At 45.4% G+C, this 15,225-nt stretch overlaps 1 pseudogene; it reads right to left on the bottom strand.

Annotated features, from left to right (window-relative positions):
- Positions 1-9,705: 9,705 nt before the first annotated feature.
- On the bottom strand, positions 9,706-9,803 carry LOC129553676 (small nucleolar RNA SNORA70; annotated as a pseudogene).
- Positions 9,804-15,225: the final 5,422 nt, after the last annotated feature.

The raw sequence follows: 15,225 nt of genomic DNA, 5'->3' as shown, positions 1-15,225 counted from the left end.
ACCATGGAGACATGAAGAGTGTGCTACTTTTTTTTTTTTAACTGTACCAGAAAATACTGACTCATTCGGGCTGCAGTTTCAGCTAATAGAGGGATTTTCCCCATGGACTACTGAAAGCATCTGAGAAACTTGGAAAAGACAACCATTAGGTCAAGTTCAGTTGTCCAGAATGGGGCTGCCTTGTTCATAGCAACTGCTCCTTTGTTCATGAGTATCAGTGCTAGGTGATCAGGGGCCCAGGGGGCCCCTGAGACCCAGTGATCTTTGGGAAGACATCTTTCTTCCTTGAAGAGCTCAGATAGGAGGGGCGTTTCCAGCACATCTGAGCAGAAAGATATCAAAAGAAGGGTAACAGGATTTTGAAGACAGTCCACTCATGACAACCAGCTTTCCCTGTGCTCTAACTGGCGGTTCTCAGCTGTACAGAAGCAAGGGTGATTATGCCACCTATGTCGTAAGGCTGTGATGGGAGCTCAACACAAAGTTAAAATCTGCAAATTTGTCTCGCACCTGGTAGAGAGAGGTTCAAAATGTTATAGCCATTATGTGTCTTTTTCCAAACTCCCCTCTGGGAGCATTTTATGAAAAATCCTTTAAAATATGTAAAAAAATTATTCCTACCCTCTTGGATATAAATGCATGAAACATAGAAAATAACCTAGCCAGGAGCATACGTGCAGAGCTGGAAAAAGTACAGCAGCTGAGAGAGAGAGGAAGCTCAGGTTACCCGCAGTTTGGGCTCTTGACTCCCACCCAGACTTCTGCCACTCCCTGCTCCTCTTCCCAGGAGCCCTGGGCTCAGCCAAGCAGTCCCCTTACCCTGGGTCCTACTCAGTAACTAACCCCCTCTATGCTTGGCTGGATCACCCACCCATAATCAAATGGCTTATGCTAGTTCTGGGGCCGTACCGGGGTTCCTAACATTTTTTACCTTCCTGTTATTAGTCGGTTTCCTAGTAACTCAGCAGAACTAAAACCCGGCATGGCTGCAGCCTGTGATTATTCATTGACTATTATGGCTTGATTCACAGGGAACATCAGGTTTTCCAGTGAATTAAACCCAATAAAAGTATGACCCTTGTGCTTCAAGATCAAAAGTCGAAGGTGTTAGAAGGAAATGAAAAGTTGGGACGTGCATGGGTTGAAATGACCAGACATTCAAGCTGAGTGTAGGAGTAGCCTTAACTCTTCCTTTAAGAAAGAAGGAAGCTCATCGAAGAGAGGAAGAAAGAGGAATTATAGCAGAATGAATGCATTATAAGTACTAAATTTCTAGAGAGTAAAATGCACATAGAGTTCTTTAGAGTCCAGACGTAATTATTAAAAATGATTAGCTTACCTAGTCATCCTGTAAAAACCACCACAACAAAAATGCTTCCTTAGAAACATGTCTGTATTTACCTTGAAATCTTAATCAACAGGCAGTATACAGTTTGAAGCAGTTTCCAGCTACAGGCTAAACAGACGTCATATGGTCTGAGGTATATCATTTATTCATTCAGCAAGCACAGTGTCAGCTGCTGAGAAGACAGATGAGTAAAGGCTTATTCCCTACTCTTGGAGAAGTAAAAATGAAGTCCACAGTTCTGCAAATGCCATATACAAATGCAATACTTTGGAAATCCTAGAAGGGGGTAGGCAGTGGAGGAAGAAATGCACTTAGATGTGTTTTAATTCATTTATTCACCTTGTGGATAAAGGTCTGTCTACTCAAAGCTGTGTTTTTTCAGTAGTCATGTATGGATGTGAGAGTTGGACCATAAAGAAGAGCACCAAAGAATTGATGCTTTCAAACTGTGGTGTTGCAGAAAACTCTTGAGAGTCCCTTGGACTGCAAGGAGATCCAGGTCCATTCTAAAGAAAATCGACCCTGAATTTTCATTGGAATATAACTGAAGCTTCAATAATTTGGCCACCTGATACGAAGAGCCAACTCATTTGAAAAGACCCTGATGCTGGGAAAGACTGAGGGCAGGAGGAGAAGGGGACGACAGAGGATGAGATGGTTGGATGACATCACGGACTCAATGGGCATGAGTTTGAGCAAACTGTGGGGGATTGTGAAGGACAGGGAGGCCTGGTGTGCTGTAGTCCATGGGGTCGCAAAGAGTCAGACATGACTGAATGACTGAAAAAAATTCATTCGTGTTTTACCACCTATGTTTCCGTTACTGACCATTCACCTTGCAGTCACTGGGTCACGTCTGGCAGGAGTTATTCTACTGATACATGTTAGGGTCAAGGAACAGATGAGGACTTCCTAGTGTTCCAGTGGTTTACAGTCCACCTGCCAGTGGAGTGGACATGGGTTCCATCCCTAGTCTCGGAAGATTCCATATCCTGTGGAGCAACTAAGCCCATGCACCTCAGCTGCTGAGCATGCGCTCTGCAACAGAAGCCACTGCGCTGAGAAGTCCCTGAACTGAAACTAGGATAGCCCCTGCTCGCTGCAACTTGAAAAAGCCTGTGAAAAGCACCGAAGACTCAGCACAGCCAAAAATAAATGAAAAATAATTTTAAAAAGGAACAGATGAAATTAAATTTTAAAGCGCCCCATCTCCCTTCACCTCACACAGCAGATAGGCCCACAGTGTGTACACCATGCAGTTGCCCTCTACTCATGCCCATCTGCTGGCAGAGGTTCCCAGAATCCAGGCCAGCCTGGGGTGATCCAGCACCCCTATAGCACCACTTGATCCCCCAGGATGGTCCCACACTACTTGAGAGCAGGTCGTTTGCATCTATACTTCTCTTTAAGATTCCTCAAAACAGCCAACATGCGAGTCTGAAAGGTCAAAAACTGCCCCTAATGTCCTGTGTTAATTTCATCTGCTTTTGGCAGCCTAATTCAGTTCAGCTCAGTTGCTCAGTCGTGTCCGACTCTCTGCGACCCCATGAACTGCAGCACGCCAGGCCTCCCTGTCCATCACCAACTCCCAGAGTCCACCCAAAGTCATGTCCATTGAGTTGGTGGTGCCATCCAACCATCTCATCCTCTGTCATCCCCTTCTCCTCCTGCCCTCAATCTTTCCCAGCATCAGAGTCTTTTCAAATGAGTCAGCTCTTCAAATCAGGTGGCCAAAGTATTGGAGCTTCAGCTTCAACATCAGTCCCTCCAATGAACACCCAGGATTGATCTCCTTTAGGATGGACGGGTTGGATCTCCTTGCAGTCCAGGGGACTCTCAAGAGTCTCCTCCAACAGCACAGTTCAAAAGCATCAATTCTTCGACTCTCAGCTTTCTTTAGAGTCCAACTCTCACATCCATACGTGACCACTGGAAAAACCATAGCCTTGACTAGATGAACCTTTGTTGGCAAAGTAATGTCTCTGCTTTTTAAAATGCTATCTATGTTGGTCATAACTTTCCTTCCAAGGAGTAGGCGTCATTTAATTTCATGACTGCAGTCACCATCTGCAGTGATTTTGGAGCCCCAAAATTGGTCCCTTGTGATTGATCCCTGTGGGCATGAAGGCAGGACAGCTAGACAGAGCAAGCCTGTGATCTTATCCTTTGATGGGCCAGTCTCCCTGGGGTCCAACCCCAGCTCAGCCTTCCATTAGCTGTCCAGCTGTGACCCTGGTAAGCGACATAAACTGTCTGGGCCTCAGTTTCCTTCTCCATCATTTGCATAATAGCCGTGCTTTTCTCCTAGGGCCGCTGGACGATTAAGTGAGTTAAAGTTTCTTAAACTCTTAGAACAATGCCTGGCACGTACGAGGTTGTGACAAACAAGCCAGAACTCCCCTGACCCTGCAAGGGTTGATCCCACCATCCCCTTCAGCCATGTCTAATGACCGCCCAGTTCTACACTCTAAGCAGGATCTTGACTCACAACGGGAAGAAGATCAAGACCAAGGCCGTCTATACGTGGACATTGTTTCACTGTAATTCTCCGGCCTTTGGTGGCAGGATATCAAGGAATAAACACTGAATTTTATAATTGGGGGAAAAAAAAAGAGTTAATAAGTGAGACCAAATTCTGTTTTTATAAGGAAACTAAAGCCTATGGAGGATCAATTTTCTTGCTGTTGGTCATAAGACTACTTCCTGGTGGACCTGGGGCCCCAGTCCAGGCCTGCTGCCCCCAGTGCCTCCCTGACGCAGTCATATTTCCTTATAAGGCAGTGCTCTCAGAGTATATGAGCCGCCTTCAAAATCCACTGTGATATTAAGCTGCATGATGACAGGCTCTAGACAAGTCTGAACAACAAAAATAGTAAGAGGGACCCGTTGTATTCTGAAGAATTGATAATCCCTAAATAAATGTGTCTGCAGTGTGAGTCAGATCTGAGGAGATATAGGATTTCAGAGTTGTGTGTGTGTGTTCTGAATCACAAAATGATTCCCACAGTACATGCTGGACTGAATGATGCTTTGAGCACCAGCCTGACTATTTATCTTGCAAACTGGACACTGAGCTGCTAGTCTTCACACAAACGAAGAGTTAGTCACTGCTGCACTGTTAATCATCCAGCCAGTGATTAAGGAAGGCTAATTTACGTTGCCCCTTTTGGTGACAATGTAAAACCTGGATTAGCACTTTAAAGCCCAGGAATGTGACAGAAGCAACACGTGAATAATCGTTAAAACCGGGTATTTATGTTGTGTCCATTTGAAACTGCTCCCCTCAGGCTGGGACTCGAACCCAGTCAAAACCCAGATTAGGATTTGAATCCCTTTGGTTGAGATCACACACCTGGTCCCAGGACTTAATGAGGCTCAGGTTCTTTTTATGTTCTTTCTGTTCTTCGGGTGTTTTATGCACAGAAGGAATTCCGTGAAAGCCACAGTGATAGGTAAGAAGTGAATTTATTGAGAGAGATACACATTCCATAGACAGAATTCGGTCCATCTGAAAGGCAAAAATAGCCCCAGGAGAAACACATTCCACAGACAGAGTGTGGGCCATCTCAGACGGCCAGAGGCCCTGGGATACGGGGTGGTTAGTTTTATGAGCTGGGAAATTTCATAGGCTAATGAGCGGGAGGATTGTTCCAACTACTTTGGAGAAGGAGTGGAGATTTCCAGGAATTGGGCCACCGCCCACTTTTTGGCCTTTTGTGATCTGCCTTGGAACTGTCAGGGCACCTGTGGGTGTGTCATTTAGCTTATGGTGATGTATTATCTCCTCTGGAGGCTCAGATGGTAAAGGATCTCCTATAATGCAGGAGAGTTGGGTTCGATCCCTGGGCTGGGAAGATCCCCGGGAGAGGGAAATGGCAACCCCCTCCAGTATTCTTGTTTGGGAAATCCCATGGACAGAGGAGCCACGTGGTCTACAGTCCATGGGGTTGCAGAGCGTCAGACACGACTTGGCGACTCAACAGCAGCAGTGTATTACAATAAGCATACACTAAGGCTCAGGGTCCACTGGAAGTTGATTCTTCCGCCATCTTGGACCTCGATGATTCTCACCAGTTTATGTCACATCCTCAACTGGTAGGTCATTCTTTTCAAGGTTGTGCTCTGCCTCCCTCCCTCTTGTTTCACGTTCTTTTGAGGAATGGTTTTCCAATTGCTGCAAGACATTTTCCCTCGTCTCTTTACCTTTATGAATTCCAGTGTCTGCATCTATTTCAGACCCACGGAGTTGTTAGTGTCTCTGGTTTGTAGTCATTATGTAAATCGCCTCTTCTCATTACAGCTAACGGGGGCTTTACCATTAAATGCCAGGCTTGCCACCTTGAACTTGCCTCTTTGTTTCTGGTTGAGGGTGAAGAGGAGAGACCACCCACCACTCTCAGCTGTCAAGGGGAAGAACCCCAGGGCTCATCTTCTGGAAGGTTCTCACAGAACTCTGCAGGAGGTGCGCCAGCTCTCTGAGCAAAGAAACAGTCCTATATTTGCCCCCTTATTAAAACGAAGCAGAGATGACTTGCAGGGACACACCCCTTCCCCACCTCCACACCTGGAAAAAGGGACAATGAGTGGACCAGGTCCCAGTTGCCATCATAAAATTCTTAATACTTTAAAATTTTTACCTTTTTTAAAAAATTATATTTTCATTTATTTATTTATTTTTTGGTCATGTCCTGAGAATTGTGGGATCTTAGTTTCCCCACCAGGGATTGAACCCCTGGTCTCTATGAAAGTGCAAAATCCTAACCACTAGACTGCCAGGAAATTCCCTTAATAATATATATATATATATATATTTTTTTTTTTTTTTAATAAGAGGCTGTTTTCCATTTTTCAGTTACTGCTGCTGCTAAGTCACTTCAGTCGTGTCCGACTCTGTGCGGCCCCATTGACGGCAGCCCACCAGACTCCCCCGTCCCTGGGATTCTCCAGGCAAGAACACTGGAGTAGGTTGCCATTTCCTTCTCCAATGCGTGAAAGTGAAAAGTGAAAGTGAAGTTGCTCTCTTAGCGACCCCATGGACTGCAGCCCACCAGGCTCCTCCGTCCATGGGATTCTCCAGGCAAGAGCACTGGAGTGGGTGCCACTGCCTTCTCCGCTCTCCCCTGCTAGCCCTGTGTCATCACCAATCCGCTTTCTGCCTGCCTATTCTGGGCTTTTCCCATGAACAGAAGTGTACCATTTTTTGTTTTGTTGTTCAGTCGCTCAGTCACTCTTTGTGACCCCCATGGACTGCAGCGCACAAGGCTTCTCTGTCCTTAGCTGTCTCCCAGAGTTTGCTCAAAACTCACGTCCATTGAGTCGGTGATGCCATCCAACCATCTCATCCTCTGTTGTCCCCCTCTCCTCCTGCCCTCAGTCTTTCCCAGCATCAGGGGCTTTACTAATGAGTCGGCTCTTCCCATCAGGTGGCCAAAGTACTGGAGTTTCAGCTTCAGCATCAGTCCTTCCAATGAATATTCAGGATTGATTTCCTTTAGGATGGACTGGTTGGATCTCCTTGCAGTCCAGGGGACTCTCAAGAGTTTTCTCCAACACCACAGTTCAAAAGCATCAATTCTTCACTGCTCAGCTTTCTTTATGGTCCAACTCTCACATCTGTCCATGACTACTGGAAAAACCATAACTTTGACCATACAGACCCTTGCCAGCAAAGTGATGATCTCTGCTTTTTAATACACTGTCTGGGTTTGTCATAATAGCTTTTCTTCCAAGGAGCAAGCGTCTTTTGTGATTGGCTTCTTTCACTCAGCCTACTCTTCTCAAGGATCATCCAGGTTGTAACCTGTGTCAGCATTTCGTTTTTCTTTATGGCCAATATATATTTTATTATATCCAATTGTTTGGTTTCTGTTGGCAGCTATCTGTGAAACGTCTGGCCTGTGATTGAGGCTTATAGCATCTTTAACACCTAGAGAGGGCTGACCGGTGATGCTCTTTTCCTGGACCAGCCTGGGCAGCAGAGGAAGACGCAAAGCCAGTTGGGTAGGAGGTGCCCCGGGCTGTGCCAGACGGTCCGTCACAGGGCTGCGTTCAGGCTCCTCTGTCTTCCCACAGTGGCTGTCCCGGCGGTGGGCCACCCCAGAAACAGCTGGGTCTTCCTTGTTGGGGAGAGGGGAGGAGATCAAGGAAGCCCTTCCCTCTCTGAGCTTGAACACACTCGATAACGAGGGAGAAGAATATTTGAAGAAACCAGCTGCTTGTCTCTTGTTCCTTTATTTTCACCCTTAACTTTGGTGTTTGTATAGAAAAATGAGTGAGCTATTTCCCTGAAAGAACCACCTGATCTGGTTTAATAAAAAAAAAAAAAATTGACATTTTACTCATTCACTCCCTCACTCATTCCTTCCTTCGTTTCAGTTTTATTGTGGTACAACTGGCATAATTTGACATTTTATTTTGACAGGGAAATAGGGTTTAGTGGTAAGGGTGAGTGAGCAGGGGAAAGCACCAAGGCCCTCATGAGTGCAGGCCCACCATTGGTCCAGGGGCCATAATTAGGGACATATCTGACCCCTCCTATCTTCCTGGTGGCTCAGATGGCAAAGCGTCTGCCTATAATGTGGGTAGACCCGGATTCAATCCCTGGGTTGGGAAGATCCCCTGGAGCAGGAAATGGCAACCCACTCCAGTACTCTTGCCTGGAAAATCCCATGGATGGAGGAGCCTGGCAGTCCATGGGGTCGCAAAGAGTTGGACACGCCTGAGCGACTTCACTTTTCACTTTGACCCCCTCAGCCATCTGGGATGAGCCACTTTTCTGCCACCATATTTTCAGATTCATCCACATTCACTTCAGTTCAGTTGCTCAGTCGTGTCCGACTCTTTGCGACCCCGTGTATCACAGCACACCAGGCCTCCCTGTCCGTCACAAACTCCCGGAGTTCACTCAGACTCATGTCCATTGAGTCAGTGATGCCATCCAGCCATCTCATTCTCTGTCGTCCCCTTCTCCTCCTGCCCCCAATCCCTGCCAGCATCAGAGTCTTTTCCAGTGAGTCAACTCTTCGCATGAGGTGGGCAAAGTATTGGAGTTTCAGCTTTAGCATCAGTCCTTCCAATGAACACCCAGGATTGATCTCCTTTAGAATGGACTGGTTGGATCTCCTGGCAGTTCAAGGGACTCTCAAGAGTCTTCTCCAGCACCACAGTTCAAAAGCATCAATTCTTTGGCGATCAGCTTTCTTCACAGTCCAACTCTCACATCCATACGTGACCACGGGAAAAACCATAGCCTTGACTAGATGGACCTTTGTTGAAAAACTAATGTCTGCTTTTTAATATACTATCTAGGTTGGTCATAACTTTCCTTCCGAGGAGTAAGCGTCTTTTAATTTCATGGCTGCATCAGCATCCGAAGCGATTTTGGAGCCCCCAAAAATAAAGTCTGACACTGTTTCCACTGTTTTCCCATCTATTTCCCATGAAGTGATGGGACCAAATGCCATGATCTTTGTTTTCTGAATGTTGGGCTTCAAGCCAACCTTTTCACTCTCCTCTTTCACTTTCATCAAGAGGCTTTTGAGTTCCTCTCCACTCTCTGCCTTAAGGGTGGTGTCATCTGCATATCTGAGGTTATTGATATTTCTCCCGGCAATCTTGATTCCAGCTTGTGCTTCTTCCAGCCCAGCGTTCCTCATGATGTACTCTGCATATAAGTTAAATAAACAGGGTGACAATATACAACCTTGATGTACTCCTTTTCCTATTTGGAACCAGTCTGTTGTTCCATGTCCAGTTCTGACTGTTGCTTCCTGACCTGCATACAGGTTTCTCAAGAGGCAGGTCAGGTGGTCTGGTATTCCCATCTCTTTCAGAATTTTCCACAGTTTATTGTGATCCACACAGTCAAAGGCTTTGGCGTAATCAATGAAGCAGAAATAGAAGTTTTTCTGGAACTCTCTTGCTTTCTCCATGATCCAGTGGATGTTGGCAATTTGATCTCTGGTGCCTCTGCGTTTTCTAAAACCAGCTTGAACATCTGGAAGTTCATGGTTCACATATTGCTGAAGCCTGGCTTGGAGAATTTTGAGCATGACTTTACTAGCGTGTGAGATGAGTGCAATTGTGCAGCAGTTTGAGCATTCTTTGGCATTGCCTTTCTTAGCAAATCCCTGCTTCTTGGAAATATGGACCTTCTGTCAACCGGGGAATTTGAACTTGGCCTTGCAGAGGGCCTCAATCGGATGCTCCTTGTTCTGCAGCTTGGTGTGGATGGACTTTATGACTTAGCCAGTGTGGACCCTGGCCACTGTGCCCTGGGCCTTTCCAAAGGCACTGCTCATACCTGTCTGCAGCCTAGACTGAGGGCAGCAGGCCAGTCATGAATGTCCCCTGGAAAGGGCTGATTCCAAGGTCCCTTAGGGCAACCCACACAGGCAACAGGCTGCATGTACTACCTGACATTTGCAGTCGCTTTTGTTGGCTTAATTGGCTGCAAATATAATTTGACATTTTAAAAATGATTTGTCAGTGTGACTCTCACATTTGAATACTTATTTCTAAAGGCTTTTAAACACTGTATTTGTTCTCAAATCAGCATCCAGAGGGATCCTGTTAAAACATCTGTCAGACCCTGTCTCCTCAGCTGAAGCCCTCCAGTGGCCCAGGGTGACTCAGAGGAAGAGCTTGAGGCCCCCCTGTTTCCCCTCCCCACTCTGAGGCCTCTGTCTCTCAGATCTCTCTTCTTGCCCCCGTCCTGCTGGTCCTCAGGGCACCAGCTGGCCTCCCCCAAACACAGGACAGGATTCTCCCTCTCCTGGGAAACCTCTTCCCATGTCTAAAATTTAACGCACTTTTCATCTAACACAGCCTGATTTTTTTTTTTCCCTAAAGCCCTTGTCATTATGTAACTTCCCTTTGACATTTTCCTTTTTAACCCTGTTCACTCTCCCTGAATATTCTTCAGAAGGACTGACGCTGAAGATGAAGCTCCAACACTGTGGCCACCTGATGCAAAGAGCCAACTCACTGGAAAAGACCGCGATGCTGGGAAAGACTGAAGGCAGGAGGAGAAGGGGACGACAGAGGATGAGGTGGTTGGATGGCATCACCGAAATGAGTCTGAGCAAGCTCCGGGAGTTGGTGATGGACAGGGAGGCCTGGTGTGCTGCAGCCCATGGGGTCGCAACGAGTCCGGCACGACTGAGCGATAGAACAACCACTCTTCTTCTCCCCTGCATGAATTCTATTCCATCAGGGCAGGGTTGTATTCATTTCAGGCACTACTTTTCTGCAGAACAATTCCTAACGTGGCATTCAATAAATATTTGTTGGGTAAGCAACACTCATGAATTCCAGGGAATTTTTGTCACCTTTCTGAAGAACAAGTATAATGTTAGTTTGTACGTATGGATGCAGTTGTTACAAGTTTTACCAGTAAAAGGAGATAAATACATTATGTGAAGTCTTTCATTTTTTATTGGAGTTTAGTTGATTTACAGTGTTGAGTTAGTTTCAGGTGTAATAGCAAAGTGATTCATTTATATTGATGTTAATACATATACATGTATTTATTCTTTTTCAAATTTTTTAGCATTTACATTATTACAGATTATTGAGTAGAGTTCCCTGTGCTATACAGTAGGTCGTTGTTGGTTATCTCTTGTAAATACAGTAGTGTATAGGCGTTAACCCCAAACTTCTAATTTATCTTTCCCATAACGCGTAGTTCCTCTGTTGGTAACCCTAAGTTTCTTTCTGAAGTCGGTAAGTCTGTTTCTGTATGTAGATAAGTTCACATATCATTTTTAAGATTTCACATGGAAAGTGAATAGTTTTCTTTCTCTGACTTCTTTTAGTATGGTAATCTCTAGGTTCATCCATGCTGCCGCGAATGGCATTATTTTATTCTTCTTTATGACTGAGTAGTAATCCATTGTATGCATATACCACTCTTCTTTAACCATTCCTGTATTGATAGACATTTAGGCTGCTTCCTTGTCTTGGCTGTTGTAAACAGTGCTGCAATGAACATTAGGGTGCATGTATTTTTTGAATTAGAATTTTGTCCAGTATAGCCTGGGAGCAGGATTGTTGGGTCATATGTTAGCTCAATTTTTAGTTGTTCAGTGGTCATTTATAGTATATTGCTGAAACAATGAAAACCAGAATAGTGGCAGACCTTGTGTTTACTTAGTACTTTATGATTTTCCTAGGCTTACCTTCTATGAAATTACTTATTTTGGATAGCAGTACTATTTCCAGTTTAAATGACTTGCTCCAAGTCACAGAAGTTGCTGACATCTTGATCTTGGACTTCTGGCCACCAGACCTGTCAAAGAATTAATGTCTACTTTTTCAGCCCACTGAGTTTGTGGTACAGAAGCCACAGGAAACTCATGCAACCTTTTTTTCTGAGACAAGATGCTGAAAGGAGAGAAAGAAGCCACCAGGGATGAAGTTAAGGGATGGGAAGCTTTCTAAGAAAGTGCAGGGTCTTAGTAGGAGTAAGACAGTTTTGAGTGCATTGAAAACATAAGATAAAGGGTAAAACAGTTGAATTAGGCAGTGACTTGCATCTCTGAACTTCTCTACAAGAAAATGAGAAAAGGAGGTTTATGAAACTGCTTTCTTGAACACTCCAGCCAGTGGGGCAAATGTGTATTCATGGTGATAACTACATGTTGAAATCTTAGGTACAGTCTTAGAGGTGAGGCACCATCTCCTATTTATGTGAAAAAAAAAGCATTAAAATAAAAAGAATAAGAGCTTAGAATTCAGATCAATTACAAGTTGATGATGGTGTGAAGGGATCAATGGCCCAAAGATGAGAAGAAAACGAGAAGGTTGTCTTTAGTTCTCCTGTTCCTACTTTCTCCTTGTTGGGGTCTCTGAGCCACTCAGCTTCGGAATCCGATCCAGTCCCTGTTCCTGAGTCAGGAAGAGAACTGGTCTGGCCCCATAGACTTCTGGACAGGAGCTAAAGATGCACCAACAGGGAGCCCCGTGGTCTGGTGGAGATTGGCCAGGGTCACTGCTGGGTCCTGAGAAATCCCTGGTCCCTGTCCTTCTGTGCACCAGACTCTTCTCCTTCCTTCGCCTCTGGTCTCCAGGACAGAGCTTCTGCTGTGAGCTAAAACACAAGCTCAGGGAGAGCAGAACCCTTGTCCGTTTTGTTCATTGCTATGTCCCAGCACCTTTGACAACCTCAGATGTGTTCCAAGTGTTGATGAATATGCCTTCAGTGGATGAATGAATAAATCAGTGCGTAAACCAATGACTGAATCTGGCTGGATTCAGGGCATCATTCCGACCTCTCAGATCTGTATGACTCCCAAGCCTTTCTATCCAAAGTATCTTCCATTACTAACAACTTTGAGTCACCTATTACCTTGATAAGGAAGTCCTTGAACAAATAGTGACTAAGAGTCAGTCGGTATGTCACTAGGACTCTCCCTCTGGGTGACAATAACCTAGGGATGATTAACTCTTTTTGTATCACTGCCCTGGAAGATCTGAGACATTGCGTGAAATATCCTACTGAAGAACAAATAACATCTGTCACACTTGCCTTTTCTGCTTTTCCAGTAAGCTGGAATCAAGATTGCTGGGAGAAATACCAGTAACCTCAGGTATGCAGATGACCCCACCCTTATGGCAGAAAGTGAAGAGCCTCTTGATGAAAGTGAAAGAGGAGAGTGAAAAAGTTGGCTTAAAGCTCAACATTCAGAAAACTAATATCATGGCATCCTGCCCCACCACTTCATGGCAAATACATGGGGAAATAGTGGAAACAGTGACTGACTTTATTTTTCTGGGCTCCAAATCACTGCACGTGGTCATTGCAGCCATGAAATTAAAAGACGTTTACTTCTTGGCAGAAAAGTTATGACCAACCTAGACAGCATATTAAAAAACAAAGACATTACTTTGCCAACAAAGGTCTGTCTAGTCAAGGCTATGGTTTTTCCCGTGGTCATGTATGGATGCGAGAGTTGGACTGTGAAGAAAGCTTTATAGCGCCAAAGAATTGATGCTTTTGAACTGTGGTGCTGGAGAAGACTCTTGAGAGTCCCTTGGACTGCAGGGAGATCCAACCAGTCCATTCTAAAGGAGATCACTCCTGGGTGTTCATTGGAAGTACTGATGTTGAAGCTGAAACTCCAATACTTTGGTCACCTGATACGAAGAGCTGACTCACTGGAAAAGTCCCTGATGCTGGGAAAGACTGAAGGCAGGAGAAGAAGGGGACAATAGGATGAGATGGTGGGATGGCATCACTGGCTCAATGGACATGAGTTTGGGTGGACTTCGGGAGTTGGTGATGGTCAGGAAGGCCTGGCGGGCTACAGTCCACGGGGTAGCAGAGTTGGACACGACTGATTGACTGAACTGAACTGAGTAATCCCATCAGTTCCCACCAATGTAACCTGCTTTTATGACATTCTAGCGGCTCAGTGGTAAAGAATCCACCAGAGCTTGCTCAAAACTCACGTCCATTGAGTCAATGATGCCATCCGACCATCTCATCCTCTGTCGTCCCCTTCTCCTCCTGCCTTCAATCTTTCCCAGCATCAGGGTCTTTTCAAATGTGTCAGCTCTTCACATCAGGTTGCGGAAGTATTGGAGCTTTGGCTTCAGCATCAGTCCTTCCAATGAATATTCAGAACTGACTCTCTTTAGAATTGACTGCTTTGATCTCCTTGCTGTCGAAGGGACTCTCAAGAGTCTTCTCCAACACCACAGTTCGAAAACACCAATTCTTCAGAGCTCAGCCCTTTTTCATGGTCCAACTCTCGTATCCATACATGACTACTGCAAAACCCATCAGTTCAGTTCAGTTCAGTCGCTCAGTCGTGTCCGACTCTTTGCGACCCTGTGAATCACAGCACACCCGGCCTCCCTGTCCATCACCAACTCCCGCAGTTCACGCAAACTCATGTCCATGGAGTCGGTGATGCCATCCAGCCATCTCATTCTCTGTCATCCCCATCTCCTCCTGCCCCCAATCCCTCCCAGCATCAGAGTCTTTTCCAGTGAGTCAACTCGTTGCATGAGGTGGCCACAGTATTGGAGTTTCAGCTTTAGCATCAGTCCTTCCAATGAATACCCAGGATTGATCTCCTTTAGAATGGACTGGTTAGATCTCCTTGCAGAAGCCATAGCTTTGACCATAAGAACCTTTGTCAGCAAAGTAATGGCAAAACTAGATAGCAGCATAATGTTTATGCTATCTAGGTTTATTATGCTATCTAGGTTTGCCATAGCTTTCCTTCCAAGGAGTAAGCGTCTTTTAATTTCATCGCTGCAGTCACCATCTGCAGTAATTTTGGAGCGCAAAAAAATAAAGTCTGACACTGTTTCCACTATTTCCCCATCTATTTGCCATGAAGTGATGGGACCGGATGCCATGATCTTAAGTTTTTTGAATGTTGAGTTTTAAGCCAGCTTTTTCACTCTCCTCTTTCACATAAGAGGACACTTAAAGGTGTAGGAAACATGAGACAACAAATATAGGAGTTAAAATGAGATAGCAATGTAGTCTTCCCTGCAAACACTCAGGGGAGATGGTCCAAGGTAGGTTTTGTGGCTCAGTGATGTTGGGACTTAGGCTCAACTGTCAATCAATCCATCCATGAGATATGTCCCTCCGCCAGGCTATTTTCCCGCTGCTCAGGGATATTCCTCAACCTCTTCTATCTCTTGCGCTCTCCAAATCAATCTGGAACTGAAACTGTGGATTTTAGCTCTGACATTTCCCCAGCGCTGTCTCTTCCCCTGATTCTTACTGGTCTAACAGGGGCGAGCAGCATAGCGTCAGCCAGATCATTTCCAAGCAGCTGCCCTCCCTCCGATACCTTCCTCTCAGTCAGTACTATCCCAGGCAGCCTGATGTGCTGTGCTTCCTGGCCTGCTGGTCT

The sequence above is a fragment of the Moschus berezovskii genome, chromosome 1 (assembly GCF_049115385.1).
Source record: "Moschus berezovskii isolate FMDL1 chromosome 1, NW_MosBer_1.0, whole genome shotgun sequence".
Classification (NCBI taxonomy): Eukaryota; Metazoa; Chordata; class Mammalia; order Artiodactyla; family Moschidae; genus Moschus; species Moschus berezovskii.
This window is presented reverse-complemented; position numbering and strand designations above follow the sequence as displayed.